This window comes from Mustela lutreola, chromosome 1 (assembly GCF_030435805.1).
Source record: "Mustela lutreola isolate mMusLut2 chromosome 1, mMusLut2.pri, whole genome shotgun sequence".
Lineage (NCBI taxonomy): Eukaryota > Metazoa > Chordata > Mammalia > Carnivora > Mustelidae > Mustela > Mustela lutreola.
Window position 1 is genome coordinate 66,280,613 of NC_081290.1, and position 25,633 is coordinate 66,306,245.

The following is a 25,633-nucleotide window of genomic DNA, read 5'->3' on the forward strand; positions in this document are numbered from 1 at the left end:
CACTAGGGCCACACTCCACGTTGCAATGGAAGCCTGTCAGGGGCGGTGAGCTCATGGGAGCCGGCTACACACACGGCTATGAAAAGAAGCCCCAGCTGTATCCTCCCAGGGCACCAGGGAGGGGCTTCCACAGCAAGCAGCTAAGGTGGATACCTGGATCAGAACCCACCTGACGCCAGCATCCCTGGGGCCCTGCCCTCATTGGAGAGCTCCCCGGCTGCTGCACTGTGCACACTGATGCCCCCTGATATTACTGGGGGTGTCGGGTTCTCTCGGGGTGTAGACTGGAGCGTCCACTGACCAGGGAAGGTCAGCTGCTCTGTGCTCACGACTGGCCAAGTTGCACCTCCTCCAAGTGCCCCCCATGGGACAAACACTGTGCAGTGAGAGGCGGGAAACTGGCCACCCTCTGCCAGGGAAGTCCTGCATGGCCAAGCCAACCAGCCATGGCCAGCTTGCCGACATAACCCTTAGGTTTGTTTTCTGTCCTTCCTGGCCTCACCTGGCCACCTCCCCACCTTCCCCTCACTTGTGGCCCTGGGACAGCACAGTCCTAAAGCTTTAGCTGGAAAATGTGACCATGCATGGGGTCGTATCCCAGCATGGCCCTCAGGACCCCTGCCTGCTGGTGGGCATGGCCCCACGTGTGAGTGAGACCTGCAGCGTGCTTCTAGGAACACACGGCCATGGAGATGAGCGTCATTCCCTGGTCACCTTAGGTCATCGTTCTGGGGACACCTTTCTGGCCCAACAATGCATGCAGACATTGTGAGGAGTTGGCCAAAGGAGCAGGTCTGGAGGCACAGGAAATGAGTCTGCCACACTCCCCCACCCCCGTTAGCTGTCTCTAACAGCTGCACAGGGAGACGCCTCCCCAAGCGAGTCTCAGGGGAGAGAACATGGCCATTGCACACCTGGCCTGCTGTCTGAAGGGCCGGGAAACACGGGGCCACTCATGGAGACAAAGCATGTGTGTGGTTTGGAGCCGCTATGTCTGCGGGGATTTCGTTCAGCAGTAGGAAGCTGGACCATGGGGTCGGCCTTCCAGGGAACCCAGACAGAGCGGTCCCCCCGGGGGGGCGCACAGCCCCACACGCAACGGTGCGCCCGGCTCACTGGGCGAATGAACTTAGCTCTGCTGACAGTCATAAAAGGCCCCACAGGCCCAATAAGAGGCAGCTCATGGGTGCAGGAACTGCCACTTCTGCCGCCGGGGGCTGTCCTGGAGGGGAGCCCCACCCCCAGGGTTCCTGCCCTCATCTACTGCCTTTGGGGGTTGGGGGGACCTTGTCACTGCAGCTACTGTCCTTCCCTGCCCCTGCCCATCTGTCTGTCTGTCCTTCTGTCTAAGACCTCTCCGGCCGCCCTGCTGCAGGGTGGTGGGTGTTGGTCCTCACCCACTTGAGGGTTGAGCGACGTAGGGGTCCTTGTACCCAGTGTACTCTGCCTTCACGTGGGGATTCAGAAAGGCCCAATGCCCTGTTGCCACAGCCGGCCTCCTCGAACAGTGCCCCCGGGATGCAGGAGGAGCACATTGCTGGGCCCAGGGCTCTGGGTGTCCTGCAGTCTGGGCACAACTGTCCCCGCTCTCCCTAGCCCCCTCTCTGTCTCTCTCTCCTCCCCACCCCCCATCCCCATCAACTCCACTCCTGTGAGGGAGCCAGCCTCTAGCCTGCCTCGTGCAGACAGGCACTCTCCATGTGGCAGGAAGCCCCCAGACCCAAATCCTAACACTCTGGTTCTGTGGGGAGCAAGATGGCCCTTCGACTGCCCTTGGTGGCCCATGGCTGTTCAGTCCCATACCCTCTCCCAGCCAGATGGGAGGGGCACTGGAATTGGCAGATACAGTCAAGCCCCACGGGGTCAGGAGGTATTTTAGGAGAGGGTGCATTCAGGCTGGGAGCAGAAAGGAGAGCCCCACCCTCACCTTGACTCCTGGCCACATCAGGCAGCTGGCCCCTGGCTATGAGCCCATGTTTCAGGAGACTTCCTGTTTTTTGGTGGGTGTTGGCCACAGAGGTGGGAGGGGGCAGGGTGCAGGGTTAGCAAGGGAGGGACTGAGGCTGGGTCCAGGGCCTGGAACTAAATATCCAGGGGCATCTGAGTGACCTAACAGCTCTTGACTCTAGCTCAGCACACCTGTGCCATGGGGCCTGGCCTTGAGATTGAGGAGCCAGAAGTCTGGCCTCCCTCAGCCCAGTCCAGGAGCTGGGACGACGCGCAGGAGCCCCAGGGAGCAGGGTGGATGTCTGGTCTGGGCAACTTGGAAGAAGCCCTTTGGCTGCTGGCTGGAGAAGTCATGGGGAGAGGGACAGAGAGCCCCTCCCCCTCCTCAGCGCTGGTGGGGGCAGGGCCATGGGGAGGAGTGGAGCCTCTGGAGAGGGGCCGTGGTGGGGGAGGGGCCCAGCAGGACTGGGGGCTGACATGGGGGTACAGGGAGGAGCTGGGTGTCTGAGGAAGTCGCTGTCAACAGGTTGGCAGAGAAAGAGATGATTGGAATGAGCAGCTCAAAGAGGTGGTGGGCAGCAGAGACCCACACCTGGAAATCTCTCAGACGCCCCTCTGGCTAGAGAAGGATCCAGACTGTGCCTCGAGGCTGTTTCTCTGCAGGGCATGTGTGCCAAATTCTGCTGGTTCCTGGGGTTACCATTTGTCCCAGGCAAGAGGCCATGCCTAGGCCACCAAGGCCTAGGACCAAGGTCCTTGTGGAGCTCACTGACTAGCTCTCGTGCTTGGATCCTGTGCCACTGCCCGCCTGTGGGTCAGGTCACCCCCTGGGGTTCTTCCCTGGAGAATGTGCATGACCCCCAGCTCCAGCATCGGGCCCGGGTCCCTGAGCACCTATCCCTGTAGACCCAGGCAACGGGGGAGACTCAGAGCCCATCAGAGCTGGCCCAGCCTCATGACCACGTGGTCCAAGATACTGCAGATGAGAGAGATGGAGGGGCCCAGAGGAATGGGTCTGGGAAGACTCCCTGGAGGAGGTGGCATTTGCATGGTGTTGAGAAGGAGAAAACCGACTGCTTCAGGGCTGCCATTGCATTTGGGGGTGTGTGCGTGTGCACACACACATGCACACATGTGCATACACGCATACGTGCACACACACACACGTGATACGACTGCCCCACCCTTCACCGTTCTCCTCTGAGCACCAAAGAGCCCAGGGTGCCTGTGGCGCTGGCCAGGGTCCAGCGCAGGGGAAAGCCTCTGTCCACGGAGAACACCCAGGTCCTCCTTCAATATTTGGTCCTGGACACGGTGCAGGTGCTGAGACCTCCCTCCCCACTGACTATCAGTACTTAAAATCGGAGGATGGAGCTTCCTCTTTCCGAAGCGACTTCCTTATTCGATGTGGCACTAATTTCGTTTCTCGCGGCGGGCTAATCCGTCAGAACTGCTCCTTCCGGAACAAGGCAGCCTTCACACGGCCTCCCTGAGTCCAGGCTGGCAGGCGTCAGGGCCACGGCCCCTCTGCTTGGGCCCTCTGCTTCTGTGGCTGCATCTGCAACATCTCCCCCCTCCCCCTGGCATTAATGAGGCTGCGTGGGGCTGCCACCCTGCTCACCCCTGTGTAACCGTGGAAAGTACCTCAACCTCTCTGTGCCCCAGGTTCCTCATTCTTAAAAGCAGAAGGGACAAGACCTCCTCTAGCTGGCTCCTCGGTGACTACACTGAGCCGGGAGCTGGTGCGCCCACCTCGCCCTGTCTCTGAGGCTGGCTGGCGGTCAGCCACTCTGCCCTTTCTCTGAGAGGATTAGGACAGAAGGGGCTGTCCCTGGGTCCTGGAGGAAAAGCTGTGCCTAGAACAGGGCCTGAAGGGAGAAGAGAGTGGAGGATGTTGACAAGCTGAGCAGAAAACCCCAAGAGCCAGCCTCTTCCTCCAGGCTCCATCCACCTGGGGATTAAAGACACAAAGGAAGCGAGGGGTGGAGGATGGTGGAAGGAGGAATGGACCCGCCCTAGGCATCCCCTGTATCCTGGACTTCTAGAATAAGCCTTCTGAGCCTCTCCTGCTCCCTGCTCCTCCCACACCCAGCGTGCCTCCTGGTCTCCATGCCACCTTGGGCCTCCCCTGTGTCCCAGCTTTCTGACCCTTGCTGGCCTCAAGCTCAGCCTTCAGGTCCCCTGCGCCTGTGCCCACAGGTGTGTTTGTACTCGCATGTGCCTGTGTGAATGTCCTGCGTGTGTGGGCCTGCTGTACATGCGTGTACATGCAGGCATTGTGCGTGTGCACACACGTGTGTGTGTGTGCCCGTGTATGTCTGTGAGAGTGCCCTGCGTGTGAAGGCCTGCTGCACATGTGTATATGCGCAAACATTGTGCATGTGCACACATGTCATGTAAGCATGTGTGCCCACATATGCTTCGTGGTGGTCACAACTCTGCCTCCAAATTTCCCCTGCTGGTATGACTCAGGGGCCCTGTGAGGCTGCTCTTCCCTTTGGAATGTTCTGGGTTCCCGCGGCTGAGGAGCTGTGCGGTCCATGACCCCCATAGGCCCCCACCCCCCAGGAAGTAAATGTGTTGCATTAGCACAGGTTCCCCCAAGCAGCTGCAGACAATTCCATGCACCCTGGTTGAAATGCAAGTCCCTGGGCCCTCCCAGGTTCTCCTTGCTAGAGCCTGTGGGAGGGGGCCCTGGAATCTGTGTTTTCACAAGCACCTCCCAGTGTCCCTGAGCTCTCCCTCCTCCTCTGCTCCCTGAGCCTGGTTGTTCCTCCTTCAACCCTGCTGACTGTATCAGATGGGAGTGACAACTTGCCTCCAGGACCCCAGAGACCCCTGACCCCATGCTTTGACTGGCTGGCCCCTCGAGGTCCCCAGGGTGCTGGTGCTCTCACAATGGGAACTGGTCCCCATTGCTTCCGACACAGATGGGGAAACTGAGGCTGACAGAGGTGGAGGACAGGCTGGGAGAGAACCAGGCCCCAATGCCTTCAAGGTGCCAGAGCAGCTGGTTGGTTTGCCTTGGGTGATAATGAGTTCCCTGTCTCTGGAAGCATTCAAGAAGGACCTAGACAGCCAGTTGTCCAAGCAGCTGTCCGAGGATTTTCAGCATTGAGTGTAAAGGCCTTTCCGAAGCCGGGCTTCTGGGTCCCGCATGGACACTAGTGGTTGGGTGATGGACCACAGATGCTCTCCTGGGAACAGGGTGAACTGGGACATCAGCTCACTGGGCTGGCTGTGGAGTAGGAAGTGGCCCCAAAGCACACCCCCTTCCCCGGGCATCACATTAGCCTGCAGAGCCCCACACAGGAGGCCAGACCCAGAACCCACTAGCACACTCGTGGAGCAAGCAGGTGCCTAGGCAGGGAGCTGGGTTGGGGGGCAGGGCCTGGGGTGGCACCCAGCCCTCTTCTGGGCCTCCTCCATACCCTCTTCTGACATTCGCTGTCCTCGGTAACACTCTCAGCAGGTAAGAATGCAGATGGCCATCCTGGGGTGCAGCTCCCCTGAAGCTGGGGGACCCCCCCACAGGGCGGGTTCTCTGGGTGTCTGACCCATACACAGTGCTCAGGTCTCTGACAAAAACCCCAGCAGAGTTTGCTACAAGATCCCCAGGTCTGCTCCGTGAAATCAGGCACCAGAGCCAGTGGCCAGCCCGACCATCTGCCTTCCAGAAGAGCCTCTCGGGGTCAGCAGGGCAGCCTCCCCACGGAGCAAGAATCAGGCCTCCCATCAGCTTCCCAAGCAGCCCTGCACACGGTGTCCCTTCCTTGTGGCACACTGCCCAGTGGCTCCATGCACCACAATCTTCCTAGAGCTGAAGGAGAGTGAGCAGGTGCCAGCCGGGGAGTGTGGGCACCTCACTGCTGACCCTGTGGCTGAGCCTGGCTCCAGGGAGCTAAGGCTGGCCCTGCTCTGCACCCTTGAGTGCCCAGGGACTGGTCCAGCCGGTCCTGGATGAGCACAGCCGAGTCCGTGCCAAGGGCTCCTGCGTCATGGTGGCACATTTCCTCAGGTGCTGCCGGGCCCCAGAGCAGGGGTGAAGTGAGGTCGCCATGTGGCTTAAACCCCACGCGGTGGAGCCCAGCCAACCTGGCATTCCTGAACCCCTCAGGGATCGGTGTGTCTCACGTGGCCGTGGGGCACCCCACTTGGACAGGTGCCCCCAATCCGATACCTGGAGCGCAAGGGGATGCCAGGCTAGCCTCCCAGGACATGGGAGAATCAGAGGCTCCTGAGCTGGGGTGCACAGTGTCCTCCAAAATTCATGCCCACCTCGAAGCTCAGAATGTGGCCTCAACATGGAAATGGGACAAGCACGGCCTTTGCAGATGGAATTAGTAAGATAAGGATTTGGGGTGGACCCTGGTCCCCCATCACTGATGTCTTGGTAAGGTAAGGACAGACCCACAGAGGAGGAGGCCATATGAGGACGGAGGAGAGGCTGGCCTGTTGTGGCCATGAGCCCGGGAAGGCCTGAAGCCTCAGAAAGGTGGACAAGGCCGGAAGGATTTTTCCTTCGAGCCCCTGGAAGGAGTGCAGCCCTGCTGATCCCCGCGTTTGGACTTCCAGCCCCCAGAGGCGTGACATGATGAGATCCTGCTGCTGTGGGCCAGGAACACGTGGGACTTCATGCCACATTCACAGGAAACTGGGGGCAAGTGACCTATCTAAGACATCACAGACCTGGGGATGCCGGACAAGAGCCGTTTGGTTTTAGTTCCTGGCTCCATGGGTCAGGAATTCGGATGGAGCTGCAGGCTGGTTCTTCTGTTCCCAGGGCCTTTGACAGAGGCCACGTGGTGGCACTGGTGGGTGATCTGGGCTGCAAGGTCCATAGGGTGGTCCCCATGGCTGGACCCTTGGCCAGGAGGACCCGCATTCTGGATCTGCCAGAACTGTCTGCCAGAGGCCCTCTGCACCGCCCAGCCAGCCTGGTAGGTTCAGGTAGCCGGATGTCTGCTGGGAGGACAGAATGCATTTATTAATTAATTTCCTTGTTCATTCGCTAGATAATGACTGTGAGCCCCAGCTGCTCCAGGCCCCGTTCTCGGGGTGGGGGATCAACCGTGCTCAACAAGAATTCCTATCTGCGCGGCGTTTTCCTTCTACGACTAAAGCCGGCAAAAGCAAGATTCAAATCGCTCAAGGATTTGTGCTAAGAACAAGGGAGAAAAGGCAAGAAAGGGAAAATGAAATGCTGGGGAAGGGTTTCCAGTGTTTGGATTGCACATCTTAAAATCCAGGTGCCACCAGGAGTCGGTGAGGACAGTGGGCCTGCCAACGCCTCGGGAGGAGCATTGCTGGCAGAGGGAGAGACAGGTGCCAAGGCCCTGAGGCAGGGTGGGTCGGGCCTGTAGAAGGGGGAGCCAAGAGCTGGTGGGCAGGAGCCGATGAGCCCTAAGACGGCAAGGGGTCAGGCCTCGTGCAGCCCTGGAGGCCCCAGGAAGTGGTGTCTGAGGGGTGGGAATGTGGGAGCGCCTGATCAGAAATGGGGTGTGACCAACTTGGGCTTTCGCGGGACCCTCTGGAGGCTCTGTTGGCACAGGCTTCGGTGTCAAGGTGGTGGCAGAGAGAGCTGTCAGGCAGCCACTCGGGCCAACCAGGCCAGGCAACGGCTCTTGGAGCAGGATGGGACCCATGAGGACCATGCATGACCTCTGGGCACCTTTGGGCTTCAGGACACTAGCAGGTTCTGCTGTGAGTGGACACGGGCAGGGGCGGAGGGGTGTACCCGTAAGGAGTCTGCGCTCGTGGTGGGAGGGCGGCAGGGGAGCAAGATGGGGAGAAAAGTCAGGGCATCCCGGGGCATGGCAACTTGGAGCCCGAGTCAGACCATCCAGTTGAGACATCGGAGGTGGGTGGGTACTGCCTTGGGGACCCAGGAGCGAGACCCAGGCTGGAGGCGGGCACTGGGTGCAGAACGGATGGCAAAGCCTGTCCCCGAGTGAGGGCTCCATGAGAGGACTGGTGCACACCATGGAGAGGCAGGGAGGGGAACAAGCAGAAGGCACCCAGGTCAGAATCCAGGGAGGGGTGCGGCAAGCAGGACCGGAGGAAGAAGGAGAAACCAGCCCCAAGAAACCCTGATGGGGGGGTGAGAAGTCTCCAGGGTGCAGGCTCCTGGGGGCCACATGAGGACTCTGCAGAAGACCCAGACGGGGGCCCCTGAAGGGTCACCTCTGAGGACACCCCCTGGAAGGGCAGGCAAGGGCAGCTGGGGGTGGACAGCCAGAAACGGGAGCCGAGGGACACGCATATTGGCAAGGCCCTTTCCAGTCTGATCCCCCCTCCCCACCCCTGCATGAAGCTCCCAGCCTGGGGCACACAGCCCTTCATAGACAAGCCACCGCCAAGTCCACAGAGGGGAGCTAAGCCCTTCCCCGGATGACGCGTGCATCTAGGGGACACTGGCTGGGCCAGAGGCATCCAGGTTTTATCTTGGACCCACGCGGACGGACGGCCTGGGTGCTAGGAGGGACCGGCACCCCCGAGTCAGCATGGGGAGAGGGTTGACATGTGCCAGGGAGCTCGCCGGCCTGGCCAGAGCAGGACCCAGGGGGCGTGTGGGCATGTGTGTGGGTGTGTGCCGACCCCGCATGCGTGCATGTCTGTGGGCACCAGCGTGTGTGCCCGCTCATGAGCGCGCATTGGCGTTTGTGTGTCGAGGGGATGAGAAAGAATAAAGGTTCTTCCTGCCTGTTTCCGACATGTCCGGCTTCCCGTGAGTAGTGACATCCTCAGAGGAGGCGAGTGTGGTTCGGACCACAGGCTGCAGGGACAGGATTGGGGTCCGGGTTTCTGCGGCAAACTGGTGAGCCTTGGAGAAGGCTGGAATTTTCAGAGGTCAAGATGGGAATGGGTTCCAGTAGACAGTCAGCAGGGGCACGGGGCTGAGGCAGGCACAGGGCACGCAGCATGTGGGGCTGGCGCAGGGGATGCTTTCTCTGCCGTGGGCCATGCAGAGGGCACAGCAGGTGGGAGTCCCAACCTGGGCTCCAGAACAATGAGAAATCAGCCCCCCAGTCTGGGATTTCCTTATGGCAGCCCCAGCTGACTAAGACAGGGGGTCCATCGTGTTCTGTTTCCTGGGAGGGTAGGGGGTTTCTCTGGTGTAGGACAGGAGAGCAGTGGTCCCTCACAATCCCGGGCAGCCACCATGGGGTCCCGAATGGGTTCCAGGTGCCACCATCCCAAGTCTCTACACCACAGGTGAGATCACCCTCACCAGACAGTGTTGTGAGGGACACACTGTTGACCTTCAAAGTGTTCTCAGTTTTTTCCCAACTAGGTGACAACATTTAAGAGTAGAGTCATTTTATGTCTAGGAAGTTTAGATTTCTGGGTCCCTTGGAAAAAACATCAGAAGACCCACTTCCCGGCAAGGCAGGCACAGGGGCATCATGGGCCAGGCAGAGAAGCGGCTGCTCCTGGGAGGGGTGCACGTTCCCACCCCAAGCCTGACCAGCCCTGGGTGTGCCTATGCTGTGGTTTTATGCTGGAGCCTCAAACCCAGGGCCCCTGACACAGGCCTGGAGCAACAGAGCCCTAAAGGCCCTTCTCTTAAGACTCCGCAGAAATCTTCTGGGGTCAGTCCAGCCCAAAGGGATGAGGGGTCAATTATCTCAAAGACCCTCCAGTCCTGGCAGGGATCCCCCAGCCCCCCACCCCCCACGGGAGGACACTGTGCCCCCAGAGAGCCTTGAGACCAGCAGAAAGGCCAGGTGTGCATGGAGATGTCAGGAAGGGGAGTAGGGGGTAAAGAAGGTCTTCTGCGGGGGGGGGGGGGGTCATCATCCCTGTCCTGCCATCCATTTACTCATTTGTCCATTGGCAGATGTTGCTAAAGGAACCCCATGTGCCCCCGCCCCCTGCCAGCAGAACTCTGCCCCAACACCTGATCTCTCTGGGCCTCAGTTTCCCCGTCTGTGAGGGATTGGGTGGGAATAGATGCTCCTGAGGGGTCTCCCAGCTATGCTGTCCTGGAGGGCCAGGGTGCAGGTGTCCTAAAACGGGGTTTCAGTCCTGCCCTGCTGTTCAGGCTGGAGCGAACATCCCCTGAGCCCCCTCTACCAACCTGGAGAGAAGCTGCGAGAATGTGAGGCCGAGAATCATGCACTGGCAACACTCAGTCCTCCTTGCCTCCTGGGCCCGCAGGAGGCTGTGATGCCAGGCATGTGACCAGCTCTGTCCCCAGGCCTGTGGGCGGAGGTGGCGCTGGGGCTCCCTGGGCTGCACCCCCCACGTGACCAGCCACACAGCTGAGCAGGGCCTGTGCGGACAAGGACGCATGGGGCTTCTCTCCCACGCTGCCCATCCTGCCACCAGCATGGAGGTCTCCTGAGGGGATTGACTCCTGGGGGAAGCGTGGCCACTGCCTGGAGCCCCGTGCGCCCTTCCTGGGGCAGGGCCAGAGGGCACCAGCTGGGGCTGGTGCAGATGAGGCCAAGGAGACTTGCAGTGAATATGGGCACTGGTCTCCACAGAAATGGAGGCTGTGTGCCCTGCTCCTCCCCAGTGAAAGGGGACAAGGCTGGTCTGAGCGCTGCAGAGCTGCATGGAGAATAAAGGCATCAGTGCAGAACCAGCAGGTTCAGGGGTGTGTGCTGGAGGCCCGGGGGCTGGTGGATGCCAGGATGCCCCCATCCGCGCCCCTCACTGCTCCTGGGAACTCGGCTCCATGGTGTCAGCAAGCCTGCACCAGACCGAGGGATGGGCATGCCACAGTACCTACCTGTCCTTGCTGACCAGAGGCCATCCCACTGCCTGCAGGACAAAGGCCACACTCCCCCCACCCCCCACCCCAGTCAGTCCATTTCTGTAACACCTGCTACAGTGGGGTGGGTGTGACAAGGTGGGGCCCCGTGGTCAGGACCTTCGCTTCCCGGACAGCTCCCCGCTCTGGCACAGGCTCCAAGGCAGAATCAGGCCGTGCTCCCGAACACCGGGGAAGGCAACAGGGTCCAGGCCAGGGCTGCAGGGAGCGTGCTGCAGGAAGTACAGAGGGACAGCTGGACAGCAGAGGAAGGGAAACAGACTTGGCCTCCATGGAGCGAGTGCCTCTTCTGCCGGCGGCCTTCCTCCAGGGAAGCCAGCATGGACGTCTTATGTGTTCACTGACACTGGGCAGCCCCCCCGGGGACTGGTGACGGGAAGTGGGCTGGCATAGGAGCCAGCACGGTGCAGCGGGGAAGAGGCCACAGTACAGATAAGGAGACGGAGGCGTGTCAGGGTTCAGAGATGTCCCCAGCGTCAGCCCACTGGACATGGCAGAGCGGGGATTTGAACCACAGCTGTCGGGCACAAGGTCTGCGTTCTCAGCTGCGCCAGAAGTCAGGCATAGAACAGAAATTTAATCATTAACCATTGTGGGGTCAGAAATCTAAAATTCAGGCATCGGTAGGGCTGGTTCCTCCCTGTGGGAAGGACCTAGGGAGGATCCAGCTCCTGCCTTCTTTGGCTTCTGGAGGCTCGCAGCCCCTTCTCTGCACAACCCTGACCTCCGCTCTGGTCACACCAGGCCTTCCCCTCTGACTCCACCCCCGCCTACCTCTCCCAAGCACCCTGTGAGTACCTGGGTCCCCCACGGGTCAGCTGCGGTGACCTCCAGATGTCAATGTCCTCGATCACACCTTCAGCCTCTTGCCACGTGAGTTGACCCAGGCCCAGGGTTTAGGCATCGGGACGTGGGCACCCGTGGGACGATTCAGTGCAGCACACCCCTCAGCCAGGTCCCATGTGTGTGAAGGCACAGGACCCTGCAGCCTCGTGTAGGGTCCAGAGGCAGCTGAAACACGGGAGCCAGCCACCTAGCCTCAGCTTTCCCATCCTCCAAATGGGACAGGCCAAAAGCATGCCTTAGGGTTACCACAGAGACCTGAAAATGGGCCGCATGGGTCCCCCAAGACGGGCCGTGGTTTGGAAGTCAGGGCAGGGTCCCCGGGGGCATGGAGCTCAGGCCTGGCAGAGGGCAGCCGCTGAACCCCAGCAAGTGAATGCCTGCGGATCTGAGCCTCAGGGAGGGGCACACCTTCTAGGGGGAGAGCCCTTTCTCTGGGTTGATCCCGGCTGGCCCTGAGTGTCTTGGCGAACTCTGCTCATTGCCTGAAGCAGCCCTTCTGAGTGGACTCTGGGCACGTCTGTCCGAGGCCCCCTGCCCGGGAGGGGGACATCATGGAGTCCAGGCTCGCCCACGGACACAGAGACTTCCCGCAGTGTGTCTTTGAGGAAAGCCTGTCCAACCTGGTGTTCTCAACAGTGATGGTTTGGGCTCAGACTCAAAAAAATTAAATAGACGGGGCGCCTGGGTGGCTTAGTGGGTTAAGCCGCTGCCTTTGGCTCAGGTCATGATCTCAGGGTCCTGGGATCGAGTCCCGCATCGGGCTCTCTGCTCGGCAGGGAGCCTGCTTCCCTCTCTCTCTCTCTGCCTGCCTCTCCATCTACTTGTGATTTCTCTCTGTCAAATAAATAAATAAAATCTTTTAAAAAAAATTAAATAGACATTCATTCCCCAGTAAATCAGGGGGTTCCACTTCCTGAAAACCTCTGAATGCTCCTGGTCACTGTCAGAACAGAATTCCCAAGCGCTTTGGCAGAGAACCCACTGGTCTTCACAGCGCATCCCCCCTTCGCCTCTCTACACCCACGTGGCCGTGATAGCTGGGCTGTCAGTCCCTGGAAATGCCCTTCCTCTGGCCTAGACAGCTCTTGGCCCTGTGGCCACCAATTCTGCATCCTCCAGGCCCTCTCTGACATGATAAACCCTGTGAGAGGCACCTCCCCCCAGACCCCCAGAGCGTGGTCACCCACCTCTCCACCTTCCTGATGGGGCAGCAGAGTCTCCAAAGGACTAGATTCCTAACAGGGATGCCATAGCAAAACCACAGAGCTGGGACAGGACCCTGCATTCCTGCCTCTGCCTCTCAGGTTGGGCCTGAGAGCCAGCCCCCTGCCCGGGCCTCATGGGGCATGGAGCGGGCTCTGCAGATGGGGCCAAGAAGGGAGTGAGCTCAGGGCTCCTCCATCACCGGGCAGGGAAGACCACCTAGGCCAGGGGCCATACCCTAACTTGGCAACATCCCAGAGCCTGGAATGAGTGCCTCCCGGGTACCCACCCCTGGGGGGGGGGCTGGGGACAATCAGGGAGGCCTCCTGGAGGAGGCACTGTGGGAGGGCAGGGATGGCACCCCGGGGAGAGCAGTGAGCACTGACTTGGTCCTGCCCCAGAGGCTTTGTCCTTGGTCTCCATTGTGTCAGGAGTCAGTTCACACAGGCCCCGGAGCACCTGCTTGTCATGCTCCATTCACAGTGACCCCATGGGCACAGGCCACCATGACCGCATCTTCCAGCATAAGCAACAAACTTTGGTCCCAGAGTCGGGAGCCAAGACTGAGCTCAGGAAGGAATGGGCAAGGTTGGGGGAGTGTCTGTGCCAGTGGGAGGGGCCACACCACTGGGTGCCAAGCTCCATGGCAGGATTTGCTGAGCTCCACGGCTCCCTGGAAAGTCTGCCTCAACCCCTGTGCACGGCTGAGGAGAGGACACTTGCCCAGGGTGGTGGCCATTGGCTCCCAAGTCAGTGCTGCCACCCAGACCCATTCTGCCTCCCAGGGGTCCTTCTGTCCGAGAAGAATCGGGTGCTGATCCACATTCATACACTGTTGTCATATTTGCTTACTGTGTGACCCTGGGAAAGTTACTTAAACTCTCTGAGCCTCCATTACAGATCAGTTCAGATCCTTTCAGTGTCCTACCTGTGCTTCATGACCCTCAGTGTGAGGGTCGCATGAAACAATGATGCCCCCAGGTCCCTGTAAAAGTTCACGAGCAAAACATGCACGAGATGATGGCCAGGACAGGGACAAGGGGTGGGCGGGGCCAAGGCACATCAGAGCAGTGGACGCATTACCCTGACTTGCTGTGAGCTGGGCATGTGGTGCATGCCAGGTGTGAAGAGTGACCTCCTGCTAGCTTTGTTATTCCTCCGTTGGACACTCTCCAGGGCTCCTGGTGACCACAGCCCCAGGGACAAGTCCTGGGCACCAGCTCAGCCCCCAGTAGGCCTGCTGGCCTCTGGCATACCCCTGCTTTCAGCCCTCGGCCCCTGTGCTTTGTCTGCCAGGCTCTGACACAGGTTGACTCATTGTGACTCTCACACATGTGTGAGACCCAAGCCACCCATTTTATCCCATGTCCAGCTGGGGAAACAGAGGCCAGAAGAGGTTGAGATGTCTGCCTTGTCCCCAGGCAGAAAGCCCAGGGCTTCTGATTCCCCCATCTGGTTCATCCATGCGTGCAGGTCCCACACCTGCTTGGCCTGTGCATAGCAGCCAGTCCCAGGAGGCTGGGCTCTCCCCGCGCTGGGTGATCGTACAGGCCACGCTCACGCCGTGAGCTCATAACCATCACCTAAACCACTCAGACCTCATAATTCCTGATCAGAACCTGCTCCTTCCAGTCATCCCACCTCAGTCGATGGCCCCTTCACCTCGGGGGCCAGCCCTGAGTCTGCGCTCTGTCACCACTGCCAGACTCTGGGGACGTCCTACAAGCTCTGCCTTCCACCCCAAGCTAGAGCCCACGGCCTCCGCTTCCCCCATCCGTGGCTCTGAACCAGCACTGCTGTGCCCCCAGTCTCCCTGTCTCGGTCCTCCTTGGCCACCTTCAGAGGGGCCCTCTGAAACACTAGACAGAAAGACATCGCTCCTCTGCTTGGCATGTCCCAAGACGCTCTCGCCTCTCTCATGGTCAAACCCAAAGTTTAAGTGTCAGCCCCGTCCACGTCTGAGGTCCCACTAGATTCGACCTTCTGCTCCTTCCTCTCTTCCCTTGTTCATGCCTCCCTGCGATTGCCTGCCTGCAGCCCTTGGTCTACGCTCCATAAACACCTGTGGGCTTCATCTGCCTGTTGGGGGCCCACAGACACTTTCCGGGCTCCCCTCCATGTCCAAGGCTGCCAGCCAGTCCTGGGGACAAATGAGCTCAGTGACATTTCATTTCATGTTTGCAATTTTCATCAAGGACAAATCTCGTGGGTTACAAAAAGATCAGAAAAATTAATTCTCAAGGACCCAGATTAAATTTAAACAGAAAAGCACTGTTTATCCAACCCAGGAAAACATTTATATAAACGTGCTTACATAACGCATTAGAGCACCGAGGGACGCCACTTGCGGTCACACTCACGGTCCTCACACAGAACGCGGCTTCTGCTAAAACCGCTTAAATCCGCTCTGAACCTTCATGTCTTAAAACTCTGAGATTAAACCCACATGCTTTTCCCTGTAAAAACATGTCCTCTCTTTGTTTGACTGAGTGGCTGGAGGTTCAGTGATTCCCAAATGAAATGAAGCCATCGCGGGGGGTGGCGAGCCCAGATCTTTGGGATAAACAGCCTTCTTTCCTTTTTCTCGAACTTGCAAAGACCTGTTGGTGTCTGCGGGGGCCAAGGGGTCAATCCGCTTAGCAGGTGACCTCTTGGTGCCAGGAACCGCGAGCGGGGGACCTCCCACATGCCACGACTGCAAGGTTTTGTCCCCCCAATGCTGACGGTGCACGGAGCTTCCTTGGCGTGTTTCACAGAATCTTTTGTTCTCTAAATAGCGTGTGACTGACATTTTATTCCTCAGGTGGAAGAATAGTCACGTGAAGGAGACATTCTCGGAAAACCCACATCTGAGTCGGGGAGGGCTGATTCAAACCCTGGGAAAGAAGATATTTTGAATTTTTAAGTGATGGAATATGTATTTTTTCCTCTGTGGGTTTTTTTTTTTTTTTTGGTGGGTGACAGAAAATCAGTGAATTTTTTTTAAAACCTGAAAGTATTTTAAAAAATATATCACATATGTGTGACAAATTGCTTTGTCCCTGGTTGCATTGGATTTTATTTGGGGGGGGTGGGATTTTTAAAAACATAATTCTCCTGTCCTCCTACTCACTCATTAGTGCCTCCCTGCTGGCAGAGGAGAATGTTCTGCCCCAGTTCCTGGGGCTCCTGGAAGTCTTTGTTGATGACCTGTACATGTGAGGGATCAGCGGGTCTCCTGGTGTCCCCCCAAAATTCGGAAACTACCCTGGAGCCCACCCATTAAAGGGGATCTACAGGGTATGAATGATATAGGCTTCGTTTGAGCTGATGATAGCATAAGGTTAATTAAAAGAAAATTGAATCTTTGGTCACATTAACAGGAGTAGGGTATTTGGAATAAAGGAGGTGATTGTTTTGCTGCATCCTGGGCTAATGGCACCATTCTTTGTAATATGGAAGCTTGCTGTGGGTCCATTTGGGTAATGAATGGGTTGGAGAGGGGACCTGAAGCTGGATCCTTGGAGGAGGGCATGTAGGAATTGGGGCTGTTTCCCCAAGGGAAAGAGCTCTGTGGATCTGGGCACTGCCCACAGAGTCCTAGAGAACTGTTACAGTGTACAGAGTGGCCCCAGGGGCAGAGCCAGGATCTCATAAGCATATTCTGGTTATCTACTGCATCTACTGCTGTTACAACACATCCCAAAATTTAGTGGCTCAAAACAACAATGTATCACTGTGTTCTGTGGTTCTGTGGTCTAATGGAGCTCAACTGGGAGGCTCTCCCTTGCGTCTCGTCAATGGTCATTGTAGGATATTTGGTGGCCTGCTGTCTCCTGAAGGCTCAACAGGCTCAACAGCTGGAGGTCCAGGTTGGCCACTCCCGTGGCTGGTGGCCAATGCTGGCAGCTGGCTGGGAGTTCAGCTGGGGCTGTTGACCACAGAGCCTCCTTGTGGCTTCTTCATGTGGCTGGGGCTTTCTTAAGTGGTGCTGGGTTCCCAGAAGGAGTGCCCTAAGACACCCACATGGCAAGGCGCATGGCTTCTCATGCCCCAAGTTGGGAACCCTGGCAAAGTCCCTATTCCCACATTCAGTTGGCCAAGTGGGTCCTGCGGACAGTGATAGAAAGTAGGAGGGGGTTCTCATGGGAGGATCGCGAGCAAGCACCAACGCCAGCCCCCACAGTAACAGTTCCCTGGGGCTCTGCCTGGGGAGGAGAAGCCAAATTGCCCAACTGCCCTGGTCAACTCAACCATCACAAGAAATAACAGAGTAGTGGCTTAAACAACAGAAACATAGCTCCTCAGCTTCTGGGTGCTGGGGGGTCCGACATTCAGGCATGAGCAGGTTGGTTTCCTTGAGCCCTCCCTCCATGGCCTGTGGAGGCCCTTTCTTCCTCCCTGTGTCCTTGTGTGGTCATCTTCTGTATGTCTGTGTACTGATCCCCTCGTCCTACAAGGACCTATCAGATTGGGTCCACCCCAGTGACCTCAGTTTGCCCTATTTACATCTTTAAAGGCCCTACGTTTCCATAGAGCCACATTCTGGGGTGCTGGGGAAGAATCTCAGCATATGCACTGGGGGGAGACACAGTTGAGTTCAAACACAAGGGAGCGTGTTTCTCAGGAGAGGGGAAAAGGAAGCCCTCTCATGAAGGCCAGGAGAACGTGGAGCAGGTGTAAGGTCTGGCCAGACCAGGAGAGGCTCCAGAACTTCCCAGAGCAGGTGTCGTCCAAGTGCATACAGAGCAATGGGCTGGAGTCAGCTGGCCACGGTGGGGGATAGGGGGCAGAGGGAGGTAAGTGGGGACAGGATGGGGCTGCCACAGCATCTCAGGGGAGGCCCCGCAGAGGACATGCCTGGTGGTGGTGGGAGGCTGTCTTAGGCTGGGGTTCCCAGGAGCAGGCCTGAGAGGGGCACTCCAAGGATACCTCCCAGGAGAGCAATGGGAGGCAAAATGAAGGGAGCGCCACAGGGACCGAGCCACACCCGTCTCCCTGCACAGGGCTTCTCGCTCAAAAGTCACAAAGAAATCCTTCTCCTCTGTCTTGAGCAGTCATATGTGCTGGTCAGTGTGTCTCACAAACAGGCACAGGGCTATTGGGGTGAGAGCAGACCCCAGAGCCATGCCCCCTGCCTCCAGAGAGCCAGTCCCCCTGGGCTGTGCTAGGAGGGATGGGGGAGGGCCACGGGACAGGGTGGAGGACTGAGCAGCCCAGAACCCATCCCTGAGAATCCTTTCTGGGTCTGGAGGTGATGGGAGGCAGGACCTTGTGGGCCAAGATCCCATAAGCTCCACGGCCCCTTGGACTTCACATTCAGGCAGACTTGAAGGTCAAATTCTCAGAAGTTTCAGGACAGCGACTTCAGAGCATGGAGCCCCAAAGGGGGGCCCCTCTGAGCACAGGGCCAGGGGGCCCCTGCTGTTTACTCTGTACCCTGGTCCCAGCATCACACCCTGCTGAGTAGGGGAGCTGGGGGAGAACACATGCCTTGCTGGGCACCTCCACAGGGCCACCCTCAGATGAGGGGACACAGGCCTAGAGCTCTGCCAAGAGTGGTAACGCCCCGGAGGCTCCCCAAGAGCACATGTGGGGGCCCGTGGACAGCTCCAGCCTCCGGGAGACCTGCAGTTACCAGGCTCTCTTTCTGTTCTGTGTCATCATCGCAGCCATCATTAGCCCAGAAGGAGCCCTGAGCACACACTCTTGAACTCAGGTCTTCCCACTCCACTGCACCTCCCAGTCTTGGGGTGGGATGGGCGGCTCCTGGGAAGAAACCCCCCCCACCAGCCCCCGGGAGTCTAGCCCTGCCACCCAGGGCCATTACCGGCTCCCCCAGGCCAGGCATGACCGGGGCCATATTCCCAGCCTCGCCCTGCTGGGTGGGCCCCGGAGCTGTGGCTGGCAGGCAGGACACCAGGAGGGGGGCTGCCGTGGGTCCAGGCTCTGCGTCCTCAGCCAGAGTCCCGAGAGCCCAGACAGGAGCCCCGGGAAGCCGAGTGGGCTTCCAAATTCAGCCTTGCAGAGGCCACGTGGAGCACGTTCGTGCCCAACGCCTGCGTGACCAGACGCACCACGCCACGCAGCACCCACGGGCACAGGGGGCAGAGGCTGCGGGGACCATCTGTGGTTGTGTGCCAGCTCGGGACAGGGTCTGCACCCAAGGAGTGACTACGATAAACCAACAAAAAGGAGAGGAGAGCTGAGCTGCCGGGCCTTGAGGTGACGGCTCCCGGAACGGGTGTTATGGGGCCGACAAGGGCCTTGGCTGGTCTGTTCTGAGTCAGTACTCATGACATGTCCCTGCTTTTCCCTAGAAAGACAACGCAAGTCCAGGGGAAGACGGAATCTCCTGGTTCACGGAGCGGCTACAGCAGGCCAGCCTCTGGGAGAGGAGGGGGACGGGCAGGAGGCCTCCCTGTCCCCCTGCTCCCGGAACTGCGGTCGGCCAGGGGAGGGGGCTGTGTGGCTGCCTCGGGGAGGGGTGCGCAAGGGGTGCGAGGGAGCTGCCATCAACTCCACGGCTGCCCGTGGGCGTCTATTTGTGGAGTTAAGTGCTGGAAAGCCCCCCACTTGCTGCCGTTTCTATTGGTTTCCCTGGCTCTAGAGTACCCCCCGCCCCCCCCCCCCCGCCCCATGAGAGCTGTGTTTTATGTGAAGCACAAAGCCGCAGGTGCACCTCCAAGACGCATCCGTAGGCCCAGCTCGTGGGGGCGGGGAGCTTCCCCAAGGCGTGAGACCCCAGAAAACCACAGCTCCAGGAACGCACCACGATCCAGGACTCACAGGCCTGCCAGGCTGCCTGTCTCCGAGGCCCCAGCTCTGGGGCACAAAGGGTGCCCGCCTCCTGCTGTGGGACGTCAGGGAGCAGCCCTCTTCCTGCCAGGGCGCCTCTGCAGAAGTGCAGGATGAGAAGGACCCAGAAAGTGCCCTCCCAGGGGGTCCGGGGGTGAGAAGAGAGAGGATGTGCAAGCAAGAGGCTCTCTGTCCCCATCGGCAGCCTGTGGATGGGGCGGGTGCGCGCACAGCAACAGCCGGGGACGCAGAGCCACGAGGACACTGCACCTTTACCCGCAGCCACTCTGTGTGCTGCTGCTCCTGCCAGGGTTGTCTGACTGAGCTAAGGGAGGCCCGGCTAAACTTTAGAGAAACAACGAACACGTCCTTCCTTCGAGTACCAGCCTTTCCTGATGTCGCACGGGGCCTCTGAGGGGCCGTCACCCATCACCCGACACAGAAACTGGACTTGCCGTCCTGTACTCTTTCTGCCAAATTGGGCGCATTCCACTGTTCAGCCAGGAACACGGCGGCCCGACAGGGTCTTGGTGTCTGGCCTCCAAAGCCCAGGTGCTGAGCTCAGTCTCCAGCCCGGTGGCAGGAAGTGCCATCCCCCTGACACTCCCCGCTCGTTCAGCTAAATCAGAATTCAAAGACTGAACGCAGGGTTTGGGGTGAGACAGTCTTGAGGCTGAATCCTCTGAAGACCATTTTTGCTGTGCGTTCTTGGGCGGGGGGACTCAATCTCGCTGGGCCCGTCTCCTCGTCTCTATAGAGTGTTAGAGTGATGAGCAGTGATGCACGACTGTCTGGGGGACCAGCCCCGGGCACTGGGCCCCTCGGAGGACCCCTCCGGCGGGCCCCGGGCCTGTGCCCCGCTGGCGCCAACCTTTCCTTGTCCCACTGAAAATCCCACGTGATGAAGTAAGCGGTCCGTGGGATCCTGCTAAGGATGCAACAAAGTCACGTGTGGTAATTATTAAACCACAGCTTAGAGTTGTCACCTCCTGAGAGAGAATGACACATTATTCACCCTCTGTGCGCGGTGTCAGGAGGCAGGCGTCTGATTCCTGATCGCTCTTTCATCTGCGAACCCCCTGGAGACTAGTGCCTGCATGTTCCATGCACAAGCGAGGCTTTTGGCAAGGGGTCCTGGGCCAGGAGGCCACCCCCGTTGCAGGAGACTGGCCCTCTGGCCCTGTGTCCTGCTTCCGGCCTTTCCACCCCCACAGGCTCCTACTCAGGAAGGAAGTTTGGCCCAAAGGAGCTGCCCACACCTGCTTCCACAGCTCATGGCCTTCTCCTGATACCGATCCCCATCTTTATCCCATGTCTCCCTGCAGGCAGGCTGAACTGAAGTTTCGGGGGTCACCAGGATGGGATGGGGAGAGCCTCCCCTCCCCAGGGCTCTGTCCTCCAGCTGCCAGCAGGCTCTAGCTGCCCTGCCACTGTCCTGAGCGGTCGGCTGCTCCGGGGGCATTTCCCTCCTCCGTGAGTCCTGCCCCACTCCCGACGGGCTTCTGGAGTCACTCACAGCTCTGGTCCTTCCCCATAAGAGTAGCTCCCAGCCTCTCCTGTCCCTCTGTTCCCACGAGCCTAGGAAGCCTTGACGGGGTTGGTGTTCCTAATCCAAGGGAGGTTCTCCCCCAGGAGGAAGGGTCCCCCGAGCCTGCAGCTCAGTCCCACCCAAGGCTTCCCCGCCTCCCGGGAAATACTTCCTCCCGCTGGAGCGGCCGTGTCCTACTGGAGGGAGGAAATGCAGGAAAGAAGTGACCCGTGGTCTAACCACCCCCGCTCCGCTTTTTGAAACATGTGTTTCTGATCTTGGCTGTGTGTGTATGTGCTTCTGGAGTCTCCTGTCCATTGACCTCACATTCCACAATTCAGGACTAGCATCGTCAGGCGCCACTCCAGGGTCATAGGGACCGACCACCAGGACCCCTCAGCATGGTGGCTGCGATATGTCCTGAGCTGCTCCACTGGGGTGGGGCAGCCGGGAGCTGCTGTGGGCCAGACCCCACCAGTGTCCCCGCAGGGCCGGCGTGGCAAGGGTGAGGAACCGCAGAACAGATGAAGGAGTGGCTGACTGCACAAATGCTCTGAAGCCACTCTCAGTAGGGCCTCTCCTTGCTGGCGTGAAGCATGAAGAACCCTGCTGGGATGTGACGTGGCCATTCCTGCAATCCCATCCACCTCTGAGCGCCCAGCCCCTCGCAGCTGAATCTGAGCAGCGATCAGCCGGGCCTGGCCCCTGGTATTCCCTAATGTGCTTGCCCTGCAGCACAGTGACGACCTTGGCCCCTCCTGGCTCCTGCCCCAGCACAGCTCTGCACAGAAGCCTGAGGTCAGGGCGGGAAGGGGACCTGACGCCTGATTCGATCATTTGGAGTTCTGCTCACAAAGTACAGCTCATTCTGGCAGCACCCTGTGCCCATGTGTGTAAATGTCTGTGTCTGAGCGAGTCGGGGTGAGGTGAGCCCCCTCCCCATGCAGGTTTGGGGTCTGGTTCCCCCCCTTCCATGATCCTGCCCCTAAGCGGCGTCCCTGCTCACTTCATACTTGGGCCTGGGACAGGGGCCACAGCCACTGGCAGCTGGTCCTCTGTACAGGGGCACCCAGGGAAAGGGGCAGTGGCGATCCAGCGGGAGCAGATCAGAGGCTCTGGGAGGTCCTGGGAGCAGGGTCTCATCCTTCTGCAGCTGCTCAATGGCTTTGGCTGAATGTTTTCCCTCCTGGGCCTCAGTAGCCTCTCTTCCCAAGTGGGCTAATAGTCCCTACCCTGCTGGAAGCTTCTAGAGCAAGTTGGAGAGCACAGGCCACGCCTGGCCTTCAGGCAAGTAGTAGAATCCGGTTCTTCTTTCCCCATTTGTTCAAGCCCCTGAACTCCTTGCACGCCACCTCTCTTCCTCTCTTGACTTGGGGAGGGTTTCCAGAGAGATAGGGAGGAGGTCCACGTGGGGTACCTGTGACCCTCAGCAGATTCACAAGTGGAGAAGGGAAAGGCATCCCTGGACAGCTGAGTCTGAGTCAGTGAGTGGCCCAGATGGTGATGGGTTGGAGAAGAGAGATAAACCACTGAGGGCTTCCTGAAGGAGGCAGCTTCTCAGCTTAGAGTAGGAGAAAAGAGATCAGACAAACAATAGCAACCCAAGAGTCTCAAATGGAGTTCCAACAGTCTCCAAAGTTCTAGCTGACACATTTAAAGCATCTTTTCCACAACAGACTATCTAGTGGCCATTGCACATTTGGATAGAGACAAATGTTGGGTAATCCGTGAAACCATCCGTCATTCCTCCAAGGGTCCCATCTGGTAGCTCAGCCCCCAGATGACCCTGCCACAGTGTCCCACAGACCTCTGTGCACGGCCTGGATCTAGTGACTGTATCGGGGAAAATTCTTGGAGGACCACCAGGCTCTGGCAAATGCAGAGCCCCCCGGCTCATGGAAGCAAAATAGACTTGTCTAGAGACAAAAGGCACTGGGCCACTAGAGCCCCTGGCATCCGTCTGGCAGAGCTGGGTATTAAATGGATGCCTGATTTATAATCCGCCCCGAATGAAGGCAGCTGCCTGAGCCCCCCCACACATAGGCAGGATGAGAGTCAGGAATCAGGGAGCATCTCCAAGCCAGGAGCCTGAAATCCAATTTCCAACCTGTCCTGGGGACTAAAAGCTTTCTGTAAACAGCCACACCAAATTCACAGATCCAATTAGATGGTGCCCGAGCCACTTGCCAAGAGCAAGGGAACAAGCCAGTCCTCTGAGCCCAAAAGGCTCTGGTTCTGGGCATCACAAGCTGGACTGGTACCCAGAGGCAAGAACGGGTCCCAATGAGCAGGCTTCCAGACTTCTCCTCCAAGGCTGATCCTGACCTTCCTGGCCCTGAGCATCCAAGGAGAGGTGCCCCTGGACTCCTGTTCCTATGGAGCATCCCTCCCTTCAAAGTCCATCTACCTCTGAGCTGCACCCGTGGTGCGTTCATTCCCACTCCGTTCCTCGCTCCTATACTGGCCGGCTCCTCCCGAAGCTCATGCCATCCTCAAAGGATTCTACCCAAGAAGGGCTATATTGCTACAAGTCTAGCTTGTCCCAAAAATGTCCCACAGAACACAGTCCTGGGTATGTTAATCCGCAGGACATGTGTGCACACACAGGTACACACATACGTACATGTTCAGGACCACAATCATCTCTTGGAAGTTCAAAGGTGCATTCAGTAGCCTATTAAAGGGACTATGAGAAGCCAGGCAATTATAGAGAACTGTTCCATTGGGTTTCACCCAAAATTATCCTAATTACTAAACATAGATATGTGTTTCGTGGCACACCTGTGATATCCTAAAGAATGTTCTATGGAACTCCAGTTTGGAAAGTCAGTTTGCAGAGGGGTCCCTGGACAGAGGTGACCTACTTGGTGGATTAAGGCAGAGATCTTGATAGAGAATAGAAAGGTTTTGTGAGTAGAACTTACTTTGGGCTTTATGTACAAGAAGGGTCTCATGGTGCCCATCCATACCCATGGAGACATAGCACAGACAGCTGTGTGCCTATAGCCTGTGGCTCAGTCTGCTTGGGCCCAGCTCTGCTGCGGTGATGAACAATCCCACCCTAGGGGCCGGTAATCATAGAAGATTTTCTCCTGCTCAAGCTACACCTCTGGTCTGTCAGCACCCAGGCTGGTGGCAGTTGCCATTCCGTGTGTTACTGAGGGAAAGAGCCCCATGGGCAGCCTTGAGCTTCTGCTCCCAGATGGGACACATCACTTCCACCTACCTCTCGCTGGCCAGGGTAAGCCACATCTCTGCTCCCAAGTTCAATGGAGTGGGAGGGATGAGTGGGCAGTGAGTATTCGAACAACAAGACAAACAGCCAGCAGGCTCTTCCACATGACGTTGGCGTCCTTGGTGAAGGACGCTGCTCATCTTCAGGATTGGACAGCCCTGGCGAGTGACCCTCTGCTCCTCCACTCTAGGGCAGGACCAGCCTTGGCCATGCCTTTCTATCTGTGTTCTATACTTACAGTCCCTTCCTCTCAGAGTATCCTTCCCACAAGATGCTTGTAGGTCAGTGTGAACACTGCTCCTTCCAGAAGTGCCACCCAAGCCCCCCAGTGGGAGATGCCTCCTACTCTGAGCCTCTGCCAGGACTTTCCTTCACTCTCTGGCCATCGGCAGTCCATGATCCTCCCCATCCCCACTCCCACCCTCCTGTCCCCATGCCACCCTCAGGATTCTTCATGCATCTCAAAACCCAGGAGCATGACCATGACCTGCTGCTGTCACAGGCTAGAGGTAGTCTGCCTACGGGTTCATTGCATCCTGAGGAATTGCAAAATTAGTAATTATTGGCCACCTGTCTACAGCACTCCCTTTAAAGAACTTACAACCTAGTTGCAGAAGCAACTTTGAAATATCTAGAAATGATGGATTGATTTAATAGAAGAGCCCAGAGTGAGATGCAGTTCTTCTGAAGCAAGCTGGGGATCTGTGGAGCTGAGGAAGGTCACAAGGCCTGAAGCCAGAGCTGGATGTAAAGGGCAGCTGCAGAAGGTGGGCAGGAAGAGAGAAGACTTCATGGGGTTGTTGGTTTTTTGCTCTGAACAACAACGGCAGTTGTAGTAATTAAACCATAGTCACATTAAAAATTTCCAGTAGTGAAGTTTCACCGGTGCCCTGTTCCTACTCGTAGGGGGAAGAACTCAGTCTTCTACCATTGAGCATGAGGTTAGCTTAGGCTTTTCACAGATGCTCTTCCCTGGGTTGAGGAAATCCCCCAATCCCTGATTTACTGAGAGGTTTTTTTTTTTTTTTTAATTAGCAAAATGATGTTGGATTTTGTCAAACGCCTATTCTACATCTATTAAGATGATCATGTGTTTTTCCTTTCATAGTCTATTAATAGAATGATTTGTATTGGTTGACTTTTGTGTGTGTTAAACCAAACTGGTATTCCTGAAATAAAAACCATGTGGTTGTGACGTGTTATACTATTTATATATCACTGGATTCAATTCGTTAAAATGTTGGTAGAGCATTTTTATAGCTATGTTACTGAAATATATTGATCTATAGTTGTTTTCTTGTACTGCTTTTGTCTGATT